The sequence below is a fragment of the Lissotriton vulgaris genome, chromosome 1_1 (genome assembly GCF_964263255.1).
Source record: "Lissotriton vulgaris chromosome 1_1, aLisVul1.2, whole genome shotgun sequence".
Lineage (NCBI taxonomy): Eukaryota > Metazoa > Chordata > Amphibia > Caudata > Salamandridae > Lissotriton > Lissotriton vulgaris.
Genome location: NC_141685.1, coordinates 958,286,498 through 958,308,883, shown reverse-complemented (window position 1 = coordinate 958,308,883; position 22,386 = coordinate 958,286,498). Strand labels below are relative to the sequence as shown.

Sequence of the window (22,386 nt, the reverse complement as noted above, 5' to 3'; positions counted from 1 at the left end):
AGTGAGCAGAGTCCATGAAGTGGTAAGGAGGCAGACTAGTGCTGTCTCTTTGATGAAAAAGTTAAAAAAACCTATTTCCCCTACCTGTGATTGCATCACCTTATTTTTTTCTTTTTAAATGTCTTTAACTGTCTTTGCCTGTGGTTGTTACAGTTCAAAATTGTAGTTTTAACCTGCCAGTAATTGCATAATTTATCCCATGATTTTGTGTTTAAACTTGTGGTTTTTCCTGCCTGTGACTGCTTCCATTTAACCTGTTGAATTGTGGGATTTGCAATCCAAACTCTGTAGTTTTTCCCTCTCATTCCGCGTGACTATCAGTTTTTCCCTCCAAATGTCTCCTTTGCCCTGTGCTAAGACCTGTATGTTAAGCAGTGTGCCCCCAGCGACCATTTTGTGTTAACAAGTCAGTGAAACAAGCGCCCCCTTCCTCCCTGAGACAGCAGTAATCTGCTGTAAGCTGTTGAAACTGTGTTTAATAGGGACTGTGCACTTCGTTTTTTGGCTAGGAGAGGGAGTACGTTTTTATACAAATAGTGTTGTTAGAGGACAAGTTTGTTAGGGCCTTACCAAAGTGTGGATTGAGCCTGTCTGTCTCCTAGGAGGCTCACCTGCCAAGGCCCCTTAAGGCTTTACTGGGTGCACCCCAAATCATTCTCCTCCATCTTGTGAGTTGCAGCCTACCTGTGCCCCAGATTGCAGTGAGCAGAGTACAGGAAGTGGTAAGGGGGCAGACTAGTGCTGTCTCTTTCCTAAAAAAGTTTTAACAAGCATTTACAATGCAACGGTTTCGCCTTTGGAAAAGTTTGAGCTATTGGCATTGTGAATGACAAACTTTTTATTTATGTGTTGGTTTTGAAAACATCATTTCAGAACTGAAGCATTTTCAATATTCTATACAACTAAGCCATAGTTGTTGCTTATTTATCTTATACAAATACCACTGACAAAGCCAATAGTCCTGACTTGTTGTAGGTGTAATGTTACTTATTGTATTATATATCTGGATGGAAAGACAGAAGTAGAAAAATGCCGGTCAATTGGCACACTATGCTAAGCACAGATTTTTAGTTTACGTGGTTTTAAGCCACGTACTTAATCACATCGGCCAGGCCGCTTTGAGAGACCCTCCAGTTTTTTCAACCCACTTAAAGCCCTAATCTTACATGTTTAGATCAGTCTATATGAAAAGTTACACAAACCAATGTGGATTACTGTTCCGTGATCTGCAGGTACACGTTCTTTGCAGCAGGCATATTAACCCTCTGCGCTACTTTATAATGAGTCAAAACCGCCCCTCGACAAAACTGATGTCTCTTCAACAGGAACATTAATCACCACTTATCTTGATATTTGTATCGTTCCCCGAAACCTGCTGGACACAACAAGGAAACAGCATGTGCTTTTAAAACCGAAAGTTATTTCTGCACACAGAGCCTCTCCCGAGATCAGTGCCAGGTGTGGCTGCACCGGTCGCACCGCCCTAGATCGCGCTACCGAAAACTGCAAATAAATAACCCTGTAAACAAAACACGTAATGCTGGCAATAGAGTAGGCTGGTTTGACGGGAAAGTACTAGTGACAAAGTACATTCGACCCCAATGTGAAGATTATACCATTGATAGCAATACCATCCCATCAACTTTCTGGGTTTTGAGCCTGGCCAATCAGCGATCAACCCTCTGGAACTGAATCAAGAAATACGTAAAGGTCAGGCGAGGGTTGTGCAGGCCTGATCAGTCAGAGCATTGCTGAGTGTGACTGGCGGTAGGTGGCAGAGGTGTAATTGGCACTGGTATAGGCCTTAATTGGAGGCATGTATCCTCCCCCCGTCCCCCCAGGTACCACTTGTATTGATCTTGACGCCTTTGGGGTCAAGGGTCATAAAGCAGAAGCAGAAACTAAATGTAAACACGGCTGCAAGAGCCTGGGCTCGCAACAAATAGGAGTGTATTGATGGGCTATGGGTGGATGAGGGAGTGGGTCAACCATGTGATGTCATCTAGGTCAAAGGGTATCTCTTCAGTTGCCCTTGTCATCTTATTGACTCGCTGCTCATGAGCTTGAACTGCACATCAAATACCTTGTGATGGAGAGGACACGTGGACCCCGTTCAATAAAGTGTTGTGTTTCAGGGGGTGCGCCCTGGCTTAAATGTTGCACATGGTCAATCTCTGACGCATAAAAAGGTTTTGGGACACTTTCGTGTTGTTTAGACAAGAATTAAACCACAGTATGTGCAGCAATGCCATGCTTTAAACAAAGTAAACATTGACCTGTGAAAAGACGTGTACGCAGGTGTGGATAAAGTTTGTAAACAGAACAGTAAGCAGAAAAGTTGTACAGAGACAGAATTCACGACTGCGGGCGAGTACTTGGGGGCACCACCTGTTTCATAAATTCTTTGTATTGCCTAATAAAAAACACCGCTCCTTCCCATATATACATTTTGCACACATGGGCACGACATGCCCAAGATCACAGAGCGTGCAAAGCGAAGCCGGGACATACAATCTGCTCTGTACACACGACATGCCCAAGATCACAGGGCGTGCAAAGCGAAGCCGGGACATACAATCTGCTCTGTACATATTAAGCACCCGGTCCTTTCCTCATCTTGTGATTCACTGTGGACGAGTCTTACCTTGTCACTCAGACCCCTGGGCTCCTCTTCCTGGGGGATGGGAGAGAGGACGCGACCCCCTGCACCGACTCCCGTCCTCTCTCATCTAGGGGCTGTCTAGAACAATACACCATCTAGGTGGGGGTCAGTCTAGCTGCAGAACATGGCTGTGCAAATGTCATTAGGCTGAAGGTCAGGGCGCGTAAAACGCAGACTTTAGCACGAATCAGATGGTCTCAGTGACATTTTATGGGATAATTAGAATAGGCAATTGTTGGGCATTTTATTTTCAGCGCAAATCCCCTTCTGGACAGTCTATGGCGTGTTTCAGCTCAGACGCCATCAGTAGAGGTAACCCTTAAAAACACGAGAGGGAGGGCACGAGTTTCCCTACCAGTGATTGCATCAACTTATTTTTTTCTTTTTAAATTATTGGACGTAGAGATCAGGTTTTTTTTAACTGATTGGGTGCTTGGACTAGGGCTAAGATTGGCTGTAAGGTCCCGGTCTCTTATTGGTTCTAGATTTTAGGGCTAGTGTTGTGATTGGATAGTGTTAGGGCTAGGGTGCCCATTGGCTGAAGGGGTCACCTGACTACTAGGGCTATAAACGGCCAAGGCTTAGGGCGTCTCAGCCCGGGCGTCGAAGATAAGGGTGGACAGGACAAGGGTGAGTGCCTGTTTAAGCCTTTTAAGGGTGGAGAGGACAAGGGTGAGTGACTGTTTTAGCCTGTTCAAGATTGGTCGGGACCAGGGTCAGGAATGCGGCCCATTTTCCCATTCATTAATACCCACCCTATGTAATTGTCCCTCTGTACATAAGTATTTATTTTCACTATAGATATGTGCCTATCTTTGTGTATTGCTTTGTATAAACATGTACAATATTTATGTTGTTATAAAAAATATTTTCAAAAAATAAAAATCATTTTTGGTCTACATGTATTTGCTTCCATTGTCCATCTATGTACCTCCAAGTACTTGGATCTGTGTGCCTGTTACTTTTCTCCTGAAAAAGCATATCCAATGCACTACCCTTATTCTCATCCTGTACCTCTATCAATATCTTTATTCTGCATATTCTTACCTCCTGTATGCATTTACACACTTTCAATGTACTTATGGATCTATATCTTTATCACTTTTTTTTCAAATCTAGCATTTCCAATGCACTACCCTATTTCTCAGCCTATACTTCTAACAATATATCTTATATCCCAACTTTCTGACTCATCTCAAACTTCTTTCTACTACTCTTTTTAATTCACTACTCAATCTCTCACCCTATACATCTATCATTATATCCTCTACACCCACTCTCTCATTTCTCCAAACCCCATACCACTACTATGCTCCCCAAAATAACCCTTTCTTGACTCTCTCCTACTCTACCCCTTCTTGCATCATCTGACACCTCTTTTACTATACTGATCCCTCAAAATAAAGCTTTCTAAACTCCTCCCTCTGACTCTTCCCCTCCAAAAACCCTTTTCACTCATGCAAAAGACTCCTCCTACTGCTATGACCTAAAAAAAAGAAATCCTTCACTCTTCTATCCCTCCACTATCCTTTTCAATCAAAATAACAGACTAACATGTTCACTTCTCTAATTCCATATTCCACTATACTAATTCACCATAATCCTTTATGGGTTCCAGAGTAGCGTGCTACTCGCCAACAAAGCTTTATAACACCTCATCAGGGTTACAAGCGCTATATAAATGCAAACCTTTTTTCCTTTTTTACCCCTCCCCAAACCTTCTCAATCGAAATAACTGACCAACAAATCCACTACTCAAATGACTTCATATTTCACTAAACTAATTTTCAACACTAATCCTTTATGGGTTCCTGAGTAGCCTGCTACTCGCCAGAAAAGCGCTTCAACACTCCATCAGGGGTAACAGGCGCTATATGAATGCTAACCTTTTTCTCCCTTCTATCCCTCCGCTATCCTTCTCACTCCAAATAACTGACTAATATCCACCACTTAAATTACTTTCATATTTCACCATACTAATTAACCACTAATCCTTTATGGGTTTCCGGAGTAGTGTGCTACTCACCAAAAAAAGCGCTTCAACACCCCATCAGGGTATTGAAGCGCTATATAAATACAAACCTTCTTTCCTCTTCTGCCATCCTTCCGAATCCAAATAACTGACTAACATATCCACCACTTAAAATGTACTTGCATGTTTCACTACACTAATTCAACACTAATCCTCTGTGGGTCCCGGAATAGCGTGCTACTCACCGAAAAAAGCGATTAGACGCCTCGTCAAGGGTAGTAATATACAAATGCAATTACAATACAATACAATAGATTAACATACTGTACATAATTATATATCCTCTTGCTATGCTTGGAATTTTATCTTGATTTTTTCTCAATAGTGAAAACTGTGGACACTGAATATTTTCTTGTCTTAAATAGCTCACTGTGATGTTGCATTAAAGCAGTTTCAGATTACCAAATAGGCACATTAGGTACCGGCTAATGGGCCTCACTCTTTTAGGGGCGCGCGACAACGGATCAAAATTATGTTGATTTGATCTTGAAAGAAAATTACAATGAAAACTTTACATTAAAGACTCTATAGAGAAAATACTATATTTAGGTAATGTAACCATTCAGTATTCCAAGTTTTGTTGGTTTATTAAAATTAAAAATATATTTTTTTTGTTTAATAACATAAATAATTGTTAATGTTTACTTTTGTGTAATAAAATTGGTTTATTAAAATTGTTGGTTGGTAAAATTAAAAACGTATTAGGAGATAATTTGCAAGGGGGCCCATGAAATTTCGACTGCCTAGGGTACTGAACAGGGTTTTCTTTATTCTGGCACTGCTCTAAAGCCCAAAATGCCTCATAACATGGCCCCATCTCCTGATTGACCATTATCCTAACTATATTCGACACATGCATAAAAATTACAGTTAAAGCATAACTTTTCTTTTGTAATGTAACTCATCCTCATGCTGTGCATCAACACTGCATTGGTACAGTGATGTTCCTTTTCCTAAACACGAAGTGGGTGTCAGGGCCGGCTTTAGCACTGGTGGTGCCCAGTGCGACAATGTTACTTGGCTCCCCCAATGACCACCTTCACCATGGATTCTCTCACTAGCACCCTTTAACAGTGACCAACTCTCCATAACCACTCTCTCCCAGATGCATTGAATTAGTTGTATAGCGTCACTCATTCCAGTAAAGGATGTCGGAGCACTTTGCATCTCACACACATTACACAGAGACCATCAATCCTATGTGTGTATATCAGTGTATAGGAATTGTTACATAAGCCAGAGGACTACAAAGTGTAGAAGTTACATGTCATCCATGCTAGTGAGCAGTATAGTTTAGGAGTGCTTCGTGTGGAGAAGCACAAACTCAGAGTCAAAAAGAAACAGCATAGTTGGGAGTTTTCTTTGGAGGGGCGTGGTTTGAGCGCCGACCGGGATGGCTGTGTGAGCGTGCAGCTCCGCGCCGAGTCCCGTCAATAATCCTGTGATTCCTGCCATTGGTGTACCCGGGGGTATGGAATCATAGCATAAGGCGCTGCTAGAGCGGAGGGGAGATTCTGAAACCGGCGGGACCTCGGGGACGTGCGAAGATCCGACCCCGGAGTCCGGAGGAGCCGAGCCGCGGACAAAAGAAAATGGCGGCGAGCGATTTCTGATGGTCCCAGGGGCTGACGCGCCCGAGCTGCACCGGTGCTTCGGCGGCTGCCAGCGGAGCAAGCGGAGCCGGGGCTTGAAGGAGGGCGCCTTTGGAGCTGATCCTGAGGAGCGGAGGTCTCGGGCCTCCAGGCTCGGTGAGTGCGGCGCCCCTCCCCCCCCCCCGCCCTCTGCTACGTGATATGGTGGCCGGGTGAACAACGGGCCGCTCCTGGACAGCGGCGTCTGCAGCCGGCGGCTGGGGAGCAGGCCGAGTATTATTGGCAGGGGCAGTGTTGGAAGGCGGGCTCGGCCACCTACCAAGAGGGTGCTGCAGGCGGGCAGCGGGCTGCGGCTCGTCAGCGGGAGCGGACCCAGGCTGAACGTTTCCGGTCCCTGGATGTCGCGGAGCACGGCGGTTCCCGAGAGTGTCAGGGAATAGATTGGGACGTGCCCTGCATACCGGTGGGGGCCTTGGGGTGCCTTCATCAGCGGTGAATGCGCCTGCCCAGAGAGCTCACATTGTGGTGTTGGAATAAAGGTGGAGCGAGAGCTGGGACAGTGTCCTGGGCGACCGGTGAGATCGGCTCTAGGGGGCCCCACCTGCTCTCTCGGGGGCGTGCTGCGGGATCGCTTTGCCTGGTTTGCAGGGCCCCCTGGGCCTCTGCTGGAGCCCTGGAGGCCCCACTCAGCACAGGGACATAGGACGTCAGTGGTAGCCTGTGGATGGAAGTGTGCTTGGTGGGCACTGAAGAAAGGAGGACAGAGCATGGACGGACCTTGGTGATGAGTGTGGAGCCCTGGTGTTATTAAACACTGGTTCCCACTGGGAGGTGTCAGTGGGTAGTGGACCTGTGTGGAGGGTGCTGTGAACTGGTGTGGCCCTTGGTGGAGGACGGGAAGGTGCACCTAACGGAGTTAAGATGGCTGCTCTTGGCGGGGCTCTGACTACGCCGCAGGGGAGAGGCGACGCGACCGCTCTGGTACAAGATGGTTGAACCCAAGCCCTACTGGAGGCTTCGACGCCGGAACAGAGGCTGAACCTGCGTCTCGACGCTATCTTGGAAGCGATAACCGCGACGAAGGAATCGCTACATCAGGATATAGTGCAGGTCGCAACGGGGCTGGGCCTACTGAAAGCAGATCATGCCAAGCTCTCAGACAGGGTGAAAGAGAATGAACAATTGCTTCAGGAGCTGAAACCAGCGGTGGTGACCGCAGAACACAAACTGACAGATATACTCGGCCGCCTGGCGACTCTGGAGCGACGGGCGGAGGATGCTGAAAGTCGTAACCGGAGAAATAACGTGAGGGTGGTGGGTCTTCCGGAAAAAATCGAGGGAGGTGACGCTGTGTCCTATATGGAGAACTGGTTTAAGACGGTTGTGGCACCGGAGGGTCTGTCTCCTTTCTTCTCCCTGGAGAGAGCGCATAGGGTCCCGGCTAGACCGCCCTTGGAGGGCCGACCGCCTAGGCCGATGGTGGTCAAATTATTGCACTATAAGGACCGCGACTTGTTGATACAGAGGGCACGATCTCAGGGCCCCTTTCAAGTGGACAACAGCAAAGTTACGGTCTTTCCGGATTACACGCAGGAAGTCCAGAAAAGCAGAGCGTCCTTCTTATCAGTGAAAAAGGAAATGAGAGATGAGGGAATTCAATACTCCTTGCTTTTCCCCGCCAAACTGAGGGTGATCCTGGATGACAAGACCCACTTCTTTCAAACTCCTGACGAGGCATGGTCGTGGCTTGAACTGTACCGTGCTGGGACGGATCGCACGAATAGAAGCGGAAGAGAACGGCAGAAGCCGGTCCGGATTAGGAAGTCGCAACGCATCCGCACCCGGAACAAACTCCAACGGGCCGTGCAAGAAGCTCAGATGGCGGCCGACAGGAAGGGTGCATTGGCTGCAACGGCGAGCATTACGGGATCGCAGCAGGATAAGACATCGGGGGGTTCGGACTCGGAGGAGGAGGGGGAGAGATCTGAGGGGGTTGAATCAGACACGGGGAGTGCAAAGGGACCGGCGGTCACGCCACAGACTTCGGATGGACTGTTTAACGAGTGAAGTATCGGAGTACTGAGCAACTCCGAGGTACCCATTGGAACGAGCTCACCAGACTTTGATGGACTACCAGGTACCGGGTATGGGGCTGTGAAAGCAGCATGGGACTGAGGGCGCGGGGTGGGAGCTCTGCACGCCCTGGATAGGCGCTTCATCACCCTCTTGTGGCCCTTAAGGCCTTCTGTGGTGGAGACCACAGATTAGTGTAATGTGTGGGATGTTGATGGTTTGGAACGGGGCTGAAGCTGGGTTATTAGGTCCTGTCCTGGGGAGAGGGGTTGGGGGTGTTGTGTGGGGGGTTTTGAAGGGGGAATACAACTGCTGCGATGCGGGGAGAAACTGTTTGTTAGTGTCACTGTGCAGAAACGTCTTTTATGGGGACGTTACCTAATTTAAAATGCATTACATGGAATGTCCGAGGACTTAGAACGATGGTGCGACGCCATAAGGTGCATGCCTATTTGGTGAGACGGGGCATACAGATAGCAATGCTTTAGGAAACTCATTTGACCAAGAAGGAATGCGGGGCCCTAAAGAAGAGGTGGCGGGGGCAGGTGTTTGGCACAACATACTCCGCATATGCTAGAGGGGTGCTGATATGGGTAAGAGCGGGGACACCATTCCAGGTCACGAATCAGAGGGTTGATCCTGAGGGTAGATATGTAGCGGTTGAGGGACGACTTTATGGTAGGGAGGTGGTCCTGTGTAGCGTGTATGCCCCCAACTCTGATCAGGCCTGCTTTTTTGAAGGTTTGACAAGCTCGCTGGCCTATTTCCTGGCTGGCCCTGTCTTATTGGGGGGCGACTTTAACTCGATCACTGATGTGGAGCTGGATAGATTGCATCCGCCATTAACCGACTCCCCGGTACGCAGGCTGGCAGTTCACAGGAAGGATTGGCAAGAGAAGTGGGGTCTGGTGGATGTATGGCGGGAACAGCACCCTGAGGGTAGGGATTACTCCTATTTTTCCACAATACACGAGTTGCATGTTAGACTAGATTCGGTGCTGTGTGGTGGCCCCTTGGCGGCTGTGGTGACTCACACTGAATATTTGGCCAGGACCATTTCGGATCATAACCCCTTATTGGTATCAGTGCAGTGGCAGCAGGCGAGGTCAGCGGTTCCATCATGGCGGCTGCGGCCTGACACGCTAGAAGATCTGGTGTTTCGTGACACGGTTCAACAGGGCATTGACCGCTATTTTGAAGAGAATGAAGGCTCGGCCTCGTCCAGATCAGTAGAATGGGATGCGATGAAAGTGGTGGTGAGAGGCGTGTGTTTGGGTAGATTTTCGAATGCGAGGACGGCAGTCTTGAATGACTTAGCGAAGGCAGAAGAGGTATTGAGAGGGCTGGAGCGGCAGAGGCCTGAGCGATTGGATCTACAGGAGCGACTGATGGAGGCTAAGGAGGTGGTGGCGACTGAGACGGAACGGCTGCGGTGCTATGATTACAAGTTGTACGCCATTAAGGTGCATGAGGAGCGCAATAAAGTGGGCACGCTCCTTGCCAGGCTTGCCGACCCGGAGCCTAAGGGGTGCCCGGTCATGAGTATCAGAACAGAAGAGGGGGGCGTAGTCTACTCGCAGTCAACAGTTTTGACGCGCTTTCAGTCCTATTATGCGGGACTGTATGAATGCCAACTGGAGGTGGAGGTCTCTGAGATAGGTGAATACTTGGACATGATCCCACTGCCAGTGCTGGACGTTGAGGATGCGGAGGAACTGGGGGGCCCCATAACACTAGCTGAGATCAGAGCGGCTATCAAACAGATGGCTCGGAATAAAACGCCGGGGGTGGACGGCTTACCGATAGAATTCTATGCCACATTTGTTGATGTACTAGCGCCCAAACTATTGGTGGTGTACTCGGAAGCAAAACAGCTAGGGTGCTTGCCTGAGTCCATGAGGGAGGCATTGGTGGTGCCACTGCTGAAGCCAGGCAGGGACACGCTGGATGTGAAGTCCTACCGACCCCTATCTATGTTGACGGTGGACTATAAGATCTTAAGTCGCATCCTGGCCACCAGGTTGCTGCCTCACATGACCGCGCTTGTTCATAGAAACCAAGTGGGATTTATCCCGACTAGGAATACCTCGATGAATATACGTCGTCTGATCCGAGTTTTGGATGGCGTGGGGGCTTCGGCTGCTGACCCTGTGGTGTTAGCGGTTGATATCGAAAAGGCCTTCGACAGCCTCGAATGGGAGTACCTAGATGGGGTGCTACTGAAATTCGAGTCGGGGAGGAGTTCCGGAGATGGACAAAGGTGCTCTACTCGTCGGCAAGGGCGCGGGTGCGTCTGGGGCCGATTGTGTCTTCGGCTTACCCTGTTTGTAGGGGTACGAGGCAGGGCTGCTCACTATCCCCCCTGTTGTTCGCGTTGGCGATGGAACCGATGGCAGCACAGGCACAATCAGGTGCCGTGTACAGGGGGATTGCGCACGGGCCGGACTCGCATTACATATCATTATACGCTGATGATCTGTTATTGTACCTAGCAGACCCTGGGCAGTCCCTAGAAGGAGCAGTGGATATGCTGGCTAGATTCGGGAAGTTATCGGGCCTTAGGGTAAACTGGACCAAGACCTGTGTATTCCCATTGCGGTTGGGTGCGCCCTGTCCTCCACTAGCGAGAGAGGTGGTATGGGAACCCTCCTGCTTTACCTACTTGGGTGTGCGCGTTTACCATGAGGCTGCGGACCTCTTAGAGGGGAATGTAGGGCGTTGCATTCGCGCGCTGAAGGGTTGCATGGATTTCTGGGCCTCCCTCCCTCTGTCGGTGTTGGGCCGAGTGGCATTATTGAAGATGGTGGCACTTCCGCGGCTGCTCTACTATTTCCGAACACTGCCAATATGGATCCCGCAGCGGGTATTTAAGGAACTGAAGATGTTGTTGACTGGGTTCCTCTGGGGTCATGGAAGGCGTAGGGTGGCACTGGGTACCCTGACTAGACCCAAGGTTGAAGGGGGGGATGGCAGTCCCCGACTTTGAACTGTATTACCTGGCGGCACAGCTGCAGATACTGACACAGCATATTGCCAGAGAATTCAGAGGACCTGAACGTGACCGTGGGATCGGTATCCAGAGATGTGTCTTGTCATATATAATTATGCAGCAGAAACTGGATACGAGGGATCTTACGATAGAAGAGAGGACGCTTAAATTATGCTGGCATAGAAGTTTGAAAAGAGCGAAGAGAGACCGGCCGTATGCACCAGAGATACCGTTGGGGATGCTGACCGCGCTGCCGCATGGGGGCGACAGGTCCCAGCTATTGGAGTGGGAGGACTTGGGCTTGCAGATGGTGGGGGACCTGTATATTGATGGGACGTTGGTCCCCTATCAGACGTTACAGGAGCAATTTGGTCTGCCAGACGGGACTTTCCTACTGCACGCGGCGGTGGCGGCGGCGATGCAAAAGCATTGGAAGGGAGGGCTGGCTGAGCTTGAAGTGACCTTGGCATGCCAATATGTGGTGATGGCCGCGGGCACTGTTAAGGCGGTGACTTGCCTTCACACTATAATGCTGACTGAGGGACTGATGCCACTGTTGACGCTGAAGTCGCAATGGGAGGACAGTTTGGACAAGCCCATTCCGGACACAGTCTGGAGCCATGTGCTGCGACGGACGTGGAAGGGTACGAGGAATGCACGATTTCAGCAGGTGCATTTCTTTATTGTACATAGGGCGTACCTGACCCCGGAGAGGATAAAGCGGTACTTTCAAGTGTCTGACGCAGTGTGCCCGAGATGCTTGGCGCCCGAGGCTGACCTGGATCACCTGTTATGGGGATGTCCGAAACTAGGGGCATATTGGCCGGCAGTGGGGGAACTCCTGAATGCGGTCACAGACAGGGAAGTGGACTTTGACATGGCGGCATGTCTGCTGCTCTGGTTCCCTCATACTAAAAAGACGAAAGTCACGAGTAAATTCATAGACCTGGGACTTATATTGGCTCAGAGAGAGATAACTTGGCACTGGAAGTCCAAGGAAGGCCCATCGGTGAGGAGATGGATGAATGAGCTGTTGAAATGGTCAGGTTGTGAAAGTATTATCAGAATGCGGCAAGCTACTAGAACCGGCAATGAGAAATGCTTGGACATGGCGAGAGCCTGGGACATGGTAGTCCAGGCATTGCGTGACTATTTGACCGAGGATGTAGAGGAGGAACAGTGATTGTATAGGGCTCCATGTAGGCTACGTGATTGTAAGTACCTCCTGATGGGTGGCGTGCTCTAGCGTTAGTTCAGACTATGAGTGCCCGCATCAGCAGCAGTTGAAGGGGGGTGGAGGGGGGGTGTTAGGGATAGCAGTTAAGCACCGCGGCACAGTCTGAGAGAATCAGCGGACAGGGCATAGAGCTGGTCAATGAAGTGAGGGGCTACCGTAGACCGCAGACAGGCACCCGTGATTCACCGATGAGGCGATCCCGGAAGAACAACTACTCTGCCTATCACACTCCAGTCACCCCTCACCCAACACCCTCCACCAGATCAAACAAGACATTCACATCATCAAACAATTACTCAGCACACATCCCAGACAGCCCGCACGCGCCTCCACCATCACCTCCCCTCCCAACTGGACCTCCACCCGGGCGACGAACTCTCGCACTCGACTCCCACCGCACTGGACCACAATCCCTGTTCACAACCGCGAAAACCGCCCCCATCGCTCCTGTAATCCTCTCTCGGACCTCGACACAATCGCCCTCCTCCGCTCCTACGACCCAGCTCCCCATAGCAATACACCCAACACTCTCACTGCCATTCCTACGATTCACTCCAATCCCCTTAGACCCCCCACACTGAACAACAGAAAAGCTATCCATAGTAACCTGAGTAAAGTCCCCCTCGCTCTAGAACCCCCTTCCACCCTCGACACACCCCGTCTCAAATGCACTCTCCTCAACTGCAGATCAGCCGCAAGACACTCCTTCGCTATCGCCGATCTCATCCTAAAACTGGATCTTGACTTAATCATCATGACTGAAACATGGCTAACAGAATCTTCTACACCTATAATGGACATTCTGGTTCCCCCCAACTACCACATCACTAGACTTGACAGGACTGGCAATAAAAAAGGTGGCGGAATCGCATGTATACACAGGCGCAACCTCTCTGTCCAGAAAGTAACTTCCCCTTCCCACCCTCCCCAACCTCCTGTGAATACATCTGCCTCGATATTATCAGTGAGGGCAAACCGATCTGCACTCTTCATGGCGTTTATCACCCACCCGGCGACAACCTTACCTTCTCCCAACAAATCATGGATATGATCTCAACCAACTCCGGGCGACAACTCACACAAATATACCTTGGTGACTTCAACCTCCACTGGAACGATCATAATGATGCGGTGGTAAAAGGTCTGAAGAATTTCCTTAACGCCCTTGACCTCATTCAAATCTGCAATAGTCCAACTCACGAGAAAGGCTCTATCCTCGACCTTATCATCTCCAAAGAAGCCTCTATCCAACTCGAATCTATCCAACCCTGTGACTGGTCAGACCATCATATTATCACATTCTTCATCAATGAAAAAGTTAAATTTAACCCTGTTCAATCCGCCAGGCCCAAAGTCTGGAAAAGAGACATGAAAAAACTAAACTCAAACTCTGCCCCCCAACAGCTGCAACTTACTATTTCCTCCTACTGGCGTTAAGGACGTCCAATCCTTGACTGATCACTATCTTAATACTATGTCCTCAATAATTAATGAAGTTGCACCCTTGCAGCTAAAAAAAGCCTCCGCAAAAATCTCCAATCCCTGGTACGACGGGAGTCTCAATGACGACAGACGCGCCATGCGAATGGCAGAGCGCACCTGGAGATCAGCTCGCTCTGCACTGAACCTAAAAACCCTGAAGAAAAAGAGAAATGCCTACTTCAGGAAAATAAAACGCTCAAAATCAGTCTTCTTCAGCCGTCAGCTTGACCTAGCCAAAAATCGTCCGAGAAAGCTGTTTGAGCTTATCCGAACGCAATCCAAAGAACACCCCCAACCTCTCAACACTATGGGCGAAGCTCCCTCCTGCGAAGACTTCGCCTCTTTCTTTATCCAAAAAACTGACAACATAAAGAATGATCTACTCATGGATGCAAGCCGCTACCCCAAACCCCACTGCATAGCACCAACTAAACCAAAAAACAATGCCACCTGGTCAACCTTTGTCACCTACACGGAAGAAGAAATTGGCAAACTGCTCAGCACTCTGAAACCTTCCAATCACCTCACGGACCCCCTTCCTGCTAACGCTGTCAAAGTCCTTACCCCGTCGCTCCTTCCACTCTGGACTAAAATCATTAACAGCTCACTTCAACAAGGGTCCATTCCCGACTCCCTCAAAGTTGGACAAGTCACACCCTTGCTAAAGAAACCTACAGCCGACCCCTCTGACCTCAACAACTACCGCCCCATCACCAACATTCCGACTCTTGCCAAACTGCTGGAAAAATGCGTACAAATACAATTGTCTAAACACATTACTCAGTTTGATCTTCTCAACTCTCATCAATCAGGCTTCAGAGCAAATCACAGTACTGAAACGGCTATGACTCACATAATCGATGACGCCCTCCAAATCCTAGATCATAACGATACCTGCCTCCTCATCCTCCTTGATCTCTCCTCCGCATTTGACACCGTCAAACATGAGAATTTACTCGAACTATTAAACACAAGAATGGGCCTATCTGGAACTGTGCTCAAATGGTTCACATCCTTTCTGCATAACAGGTCGCAGAAATTCAAGAGCAACAACTTGATGTCCGCGCCAAGACCTGTATCGCTAGGCGTACCACAAGGATCCTCCCTATCCCCAACTTTGTTCAACCTAGTTATGGAACCTCTCACCACCTTGCTACAAGAATCCAATGTACACTTCCACATGTATGCTGATGACACCCAACTTTATCTCAAACTTCAATCACCCAATGACATCACGCTCTTGAACTCAACGATCAGTAGCACCCAATCCTGGCTGGCCGCTAATCATCTCAAACTCAATGCCCTCAAAACAGAGTTCCTTTTGATCTCACCTCCCGCGAAGATCACTACCGCACAAATGTGGCTTAAACACCTAACGGCACTCAATGTTCAACCCACCATCGTGGACTCAGCGAAATCCTTGGGCATAACACTCGACACCAATCTCAGCATGCAGGAACACATCAACAAAGCAACTAAGGGAGCAAATTACCAAATCAACACCCTTAGGAAACTTAAACCCTTCCTTCCAGCCAAAGACTTCCAAACTGCGGTACAATCACTTGTCATACCTCGAATAGAATACGGCAGCACCGCCCTCTGCGGTCTCCCCCTAGCTACTACGGCACCCATAAGAGCCTCTTTAAACGCCGCAGCGAGACTTATCACTGGATCAAAAAAACACTCACACATTTCCCCTGACTTCAAATCCCTGAACTGGCTGCCTTTTGAAGCCAGGATACACCTGAAAATCGCTTGTTTGACGCACAAGGCTGTCCACCTTAGCTCACCTAGATACCTGGCTCAGAAGCTGACGATTTCTGGAGGATCCAGAAACACTAGAGGCACAAACAATCTTTTGCTAAAGCCTAAAAGATTCCGCAAAGAAAAAACCTACAAACGCTCTTTCTCAGGAATGGCTCCCAGGATTTGGAACTCACTCCCCCCTGAAACCAGGCTCATCTCATCTACCATACTTTTCAAGAAAGAAGTAAAAGCGATCCTCATGGCTAAATCCACTTGAACCACTAATGGGGATCAACTTCAAAGACTCATTGCTCATCTGTACTACTTGTTCGAACCCTTTGCTTTTTTGTTTGACTTTGAAATTGACTTACTTGATTGTTTATGATATCATTTCACTGTACTTTTAACACTTTAGATGTATCTGTGTATATTTGCTCCTCTCCTATGTAAAGCGCTCTGATATCTGCGAAGATCTTGTTCGCGCTATATAAAACTTTCAAAATAAATAAATAAATTCTTGGGAATGACGGGGGGAACAGCATTGGGGCGGGTGAGAGTTGTTAAAGGCGTCCCCAGGGGCAATCTGTGTTCGCTTGATGGTGCGTGGGGTTTTAGGGGGGTAAAAGCAGATACTACATGTGCAGCTGACCGGACGCCCGGAAAGGGCGAGCACTGAGGCACCTTCTCGGGTACAGAAGACTTGACGCGCCGCCCAGCCTCCGGGATGTGGGCTAAATGGCTGTGTAACACACCTATGTCCAGCTTAATGTGATGCCGTAAGTGTACTGGTTGGCCCATTCTGAGGTCTTGTTTCTGACTCTGCAATAAAAATATGTTTTAAAAAAAAAAATAGTTGGGAGTTTTCTTTAATAATAAAAATGTATTTCTACCTAAATTAACTCTTTTTGCAACATTATTCTATACTGTATACTTTGCAGGGTGTAAGCAGTTCTAAGATGAAAGTTAATAGCTCACTATTCTATATTAAGACTTTAAGTTAAAAATTGCTAGTAAAAAAGAGATGTCTCTTTTAAAAGCTGTAAGGCTGCTGACCTATTTACATTATATTTAATCTGAAATCTAAATTGTACATGCTATTTGGAGCAGGCATATTAACCCTCTGCACTACCTTCACATAAGTCAAATGTCTAGGAAGAGCATTAATAACAGGAGTTATCTTGACATTATTGTGATGCCTGGTAATTGCTGGAGGAAAAGAATGCAGCAGCAGGTGCTTTAAAAACATAATAAACTTGCAAACACTGCGCCCCCAGGAAGCCAACAACCGGTGCAGCGGCAACAGTCTCACCGCCCTAGAGCCGGCCCTGGTGGTTGTAGAAGCAAATACGTTTCTCAGCCTTGCATGTTCCACACTGCCTCGTCTTGCAGGATATGTAGGCAGTGAAGATGTGTGAAAGTATCGATGAAAGTCCATGTAGCTGCTTTACACACATCTTGTACCGGTGTGTTCTCTATGAAAGGCAATCAATCAATCAATCAAGGCATTTATATAGAGCGCTACTCACCCGGAGGGTCTCAAGGCACTTGGGGGGGGGGGGGTCTGCTACTGCTCGAACAGCCAGGTCTTGAGATGCTTCCTGAAGGAGAGGTGATCTTGGGTCAGGCGGAGGTGGATGGGGAGGGTGTTCCAAGTCTTGGCTGCCAGGTAGGAGAAGGATCTTCCTCCCATGGTGGCTCTTCGGATGCGTGGGACGGCGGCGAGGGCGTGGCTGGTTGATCGTAGCTGGCGGGTGGGAGTGTAGAAGGTCAGGCGTTTGTTGAGGTGCTTGGGGCCCAGGTTGTGGAGGGCCTTGTGTGCGTGAGTGAGGAGTCGGAACGTGATTCACTTGCTGTCGGGGAGCCAGTGCAGGTCTCACAGGTGTCCGGAGTTATGGCTGTGTCGGGGGTTGTCCAAGATGAGTCGTGCGGAGGCGTTCTGGATGCGTTGGAGCCTTTTCTGTAGTTTGGCTGTGGTTCCGGTGTAGAGGGTGTTTCCGTAGTCCAGTCGGCTGGTGACGAGGGCCTGGGTGACCGTCGTCCTGGTTTCGGTGGGGATCCATCGGAAGATCTTTCGGAGCATGCGTAGGATGTTGAAGCATGAAGACGAGACTGCGTTGACTTGTCTGGTCATAGAGAGGGAGGAGTCAAGGATGAAGCCCAAGTTTTGTGCGTGGTCCGTTGGTTTGGGTGCGCTGCCCAGGGCAGGGGGCCACCAGGAGTCGTACCAGGCAGAGGGTGATGATCCAAGGGTCCAGGCGCGGAGGGTGCTGGTGGGGGGCGTCGGTTCGGCGGTTGGGTGTGAGGTCTGTGCTCCGAAGCTGTTGTGTATGTCGGCAATCTTTCTGTGGAAGAATGAGGCGAGAGAGTCACAGAGGTCTTGTGAGGGAGTGATGTCATTATTTCCTGCGCTGGGGTTGGAGAGCTCTTTGACGATGCTGAAGAGTTCCTTGCTGTTGTGTGCGTTGTGGTCTATTCGTTCCTTGAATGCTGTCTTCTTGGTGGTGTGGATCAGCTGGTGGTGTATGCGGGAGGCGTGCTTGAGGGAGATCATGTTGTCTGTGGTCGGGTCTGTGCGCCAGGCTTTCTCGAGGGTACGGCAGTTCTTCTTGGATTTCTTGAGGTCGTCGTTGAACCAGGAGGCTTTTTTGCTGCTGGGTCTGCTGGGGTTGTTTTTCAGGGGTGAGAGGTCGTCAGCGCAGTTGGTGATCCACTGTGCGAGGTTGTTGGCTGCTTGGTTGGGGTCCGTTGAGCTGGCGGGGGGGTTCTGGTTCAGTGATGTGGTGAGCTGGTCGGTGGTGATCTTGTTCCAGTTCCTGCGTGGAACCTGTTGCGGGTGGTGGTGAGTCGTGGTTCTTCTGAAGCTGAAGTGGACGCAGCTGTGGTCTGTCCAGTGGAGTTCGGTGGAGTGGCTGAAGGAGATGTACTTGCTGGAGGAGAAGATTGGGTCCAGCGTGTGTCCTGCGTAGTGGGTGGGGGTGTTCACCAGTTGCTTGAGTCCGAGGTTGGCGAGGTTGTCCCGCAGGGTGGTGGTGTTGTTGTTGTTGTTGTTCTCCAGGTGGAAGTTGAGGTCCCCTAGGAGGATATAGTCGGAGGAGGCGAGGCCGTGCGGGCTGATGAAGTCTGCGATGTCTTCGCTGAATTGTGTGCGAGGTCCTGGAGGTCTGTAGATGAGGGTGCCTCTGAGTGTGGTCTTGGGGTCGGTGTGTATCTGAAAGTGAAGATGTTCGGCGGCTGTGAGGGTGTCGTCGGAGTTGGTCGTGATGCGGATGGTGTTCTTGTGGACGATGGCGATGCCTCCTCCTGTCTGGTTGACGCGGTCCTTCCGGGTGACATTGTATCCGTCCAGGATGGCGATGGCGATGTCGGGCGCTGAGGAGGCGTTCATCCATGTTTCCGTGATGAAGGCGACGTCTGGGGATGTGGTGTCGAGCAGGTTCCAGAGTTCAACAGCGTGTCTGTGGACGGATCGTGCGTTGAGCAGGATGCACTTCAGGTGGTTGCTGCTGGTGCTCGGCTTGGCGGGTGCGGTACAGGTCCGGATGCAGGAGAATTTGCAGGATTGGCAGGCGAAGGGTCCTTGGGTGCTTCTAGGGGTGGCTCGGTAGCAGCCGGAGGGATCCGGCCAGTGTTTAGTGCGTTGAGTGTGGCGGCGTCGTAGGTGCGTCGGGTGAGCTGGCATCTGCGGGGGCCAGGGGTACTGGCGCTGGGCGTGGTCCAGGCGCGGACGGGCGCAAACGGGCTTGCCTTTGGCGCGCTTGGGGCTGGCCCGCTGCGCGTGTATGCGGACTCCGCCATAAATGGCGGAGTGGGAGGGGCGGAGTGGGAGGGAGGAGCAGCTGGGAGGCGGGAGCGGGGTGGCGCGGGGAGGGGATCAGGTACAGAAGGCAAAAGGGGGGGGCCGCAGGGGAGCAGCCGCAGGGAGCGGGGAGGGCGAGAAGTTGGCAAAAAGTGAAACAAGAACAAGAACAAGAGAAGGCAACAAGCACTGGTAGCGGGCGGGACCAGGCAGGTAGGGAGACCGGGCACACTCATTCAAGGGCGAGAAGACAGCGAAAAGCGAAACTCGAGCAGGAACAAGAGAAGCAACAAGCACTGCTAGCAAGCAGGAACAGGCAGGCAGGGAGACCGGGCACACTCAAGGAGAGCCGCGTGGCGGGTGGAGCGACCGTCACCAACCAGAGTCAGGTCAGGTCACAGCTCCCCGTCGCGCTACTAGTCCTTAAGTATCTGGAGGGAGGGAGGAGCAGCTGGGATGCGGGAGCGGGGTGGCGCGGGAAGGGGATCAGGTACAGAAGGCAAAAGGGGGGGGCGGGGCCGCAGGGGAGCAGCTGCAGGGAGCGGGGAGGGCGAGAAGACGGCGAAAAGCGAATCAAGAACAAGAACAAGAGAAAGCAACAAGCACTGGTAGCGGGCGGGACCAGGCAGGTAGGGAGACCGGGCACACTCACTCAAGGGTGAGAAGACGGCGAAAAGCGAAACAAGAGCAGGAACAAGAGAACCAACAAGCACTGCTAGCGTGCAGGAACAGGCAGGCAGGGAGACCGGGCACACTCAAGGAGAGCCGCGCGGCGGGTGGAGTGACCGTCACCGACCAGAGTCAGGTCAGGTCACATCTCCCCGTCGCGCTACCAGTCCTTAAGTATCCGGAGGGAGGGAGGAGCTGCTGGGAGGCGGGAGCGGGGTGGCGCGGGGAGGGGATCAGGTACAGAAGGCAAAAGGGGGGGCGGGCCGCAGGGGAGCAGCGGCAGGGAGCGGGGAGGGCGAGAAGACGGCGAAAAGCGAAACAAGAACAAGAACAAGAACAAGAGAAAGCAACAAGCACTGGTAGCGGGCGGGACCAGGCAGGTAGGGAGATCGGGCACACTCACACAAGGGCGAGAAGATGGCAAAAAGCAAAACAAGCGCAGAACAAGAGAAGCAACAAGCACTGCTAGCGAGCAGGAACTGTTAGGCAGGGAGACCAGGCACACTCAAGGAGAGCCGCGCGGCGGGTGGAGCGACCATCACTGACCAGAGTCAGGCAATGCTGTAACTTCCTTAGAAGGCGAATGTGCACTTGGACTACCTGAGACTTATCTGATAGCTTATGAAATAATTGCTACAACGAATTATTTGGTGTTCTGTCTCAGAGGTACATTAGTCTTTGCTTCAAATCTACTATTTGTAATGCTCTTTCAGTTGTTCACTGGGCACAAAAAAGTTTCTACTTCAATCGTCTGATTGACATTCATTTGTTGTTTTTGTAAAGCATTAAGATAAGGTTGTTAGCTTTTTATCATCCGTGAGTATGTACAACTCAGTAGTTATTAAACAAAACAGACCACTGAATATTTTCCTGCATAAAATTCCTAGCATTGATGCTTAGTCCCGGACTCTTGATTTTGCACATGTTTACAATATGTCCTTAGTTAATACTCCACTCTATAGCAAGCCACCACCATTTTGTATCTACTGAGCCACTGTTAAAATGGTTGGCACTCAAACACTGGAAATAGGTAAATATATTAACTGTGTTGTATGGCAAGAAATGGGTGCATAGTGCACTTGGGTTGGTGATATAAGTGAAACCGAGTGATGAGATCCACAGGTAACGCGTATCCAGACTGCACGTTTGCCTTCTGGCCCCACTTCACTCAGCTCATTGGCATACATTTCATTAAGTCGGTGGTGGTGCTCCCACAGCTGAGAGAAGAGGGGGTTTGAGACAAAGCATTTTCCAACTACCTGTGGTGATATATTTGATTCGATGGGGCTAGAACTTAAGATAAAAATAACCACAGTATAGAGTGCTTTAAACCCTTAGATTATAACTGAAATTATTGTCTTAGAAATGGAGTTTACTGGAGTTGAAAAATAACTACCTGGTAAGTGTGATTTAATGCCTGTTCTCCCAGAGCAAGCCAGGTTGAATTTCTCCCAAGTGTTTCATCCCTCCCTAATGTTATGAGATGAATAATCTTCAAAAAAGCTTTTGACAGTTAGAACGTTGACTGCCTCAGCCCTTGGCCATCTACCTAGTCTTGAATTCGACTATTTTTCAGAAGTGTTTGCCTCTCCCAGTGAAATGACAGTGTTCAATTCAATCCTTTCCTATCACTTTAAGTCAATGGTCTTCAAACTTTGTTACACTTGGCCCCCATGAGCAAAACCATTTTGGAGTCAGGCCCCTCTCAAACCTTGAAAGGGATAATGAGAAGCAAGAGTAGGTATGTTACTAAACAGGGATGGATGTTGGGTTGAGGTGAGGAACCATCTATTTCTGGACCAAGCTGAGCTTGCTCTAGTTGTGTTGAAGTGACGAGCTGTTAGTATGTGGACACAGCTGAGCGACCTATAGCAGTGCTGAGACAAGGATCACTCAACTGTTGAGTTTTGAATGGTAGAAGTCCGGTCCATCCAAGGGACATACAGAGTTCTTCAGTGTATAATGGACTCACAGGCTTGTCCCGCACCATCCACCACTACCTTACAAGAGCTGTAGAAAGTAAAACCAGCTTTTACAGAGGATGAAACACTAATCTCAGGGACAGGCTGGACTATAGGACACTGGGAGATCTTGGGATTATGGGCACC

General features: G+C 49.7%; 1 protein-coding gene across 4 annotated transcripts in view; it reads right to left on the bottom strand.

Annotated features, from left to right (window-relative positions):
• The window catches only part of TNS2 (tensin 2), a 387,080-nt gene that overhangs the window by 118,835 nt on the left and 245,859 nt on the right, over positions 1-22,386 (bottom strand). The window lies entirely within an intron of this gene.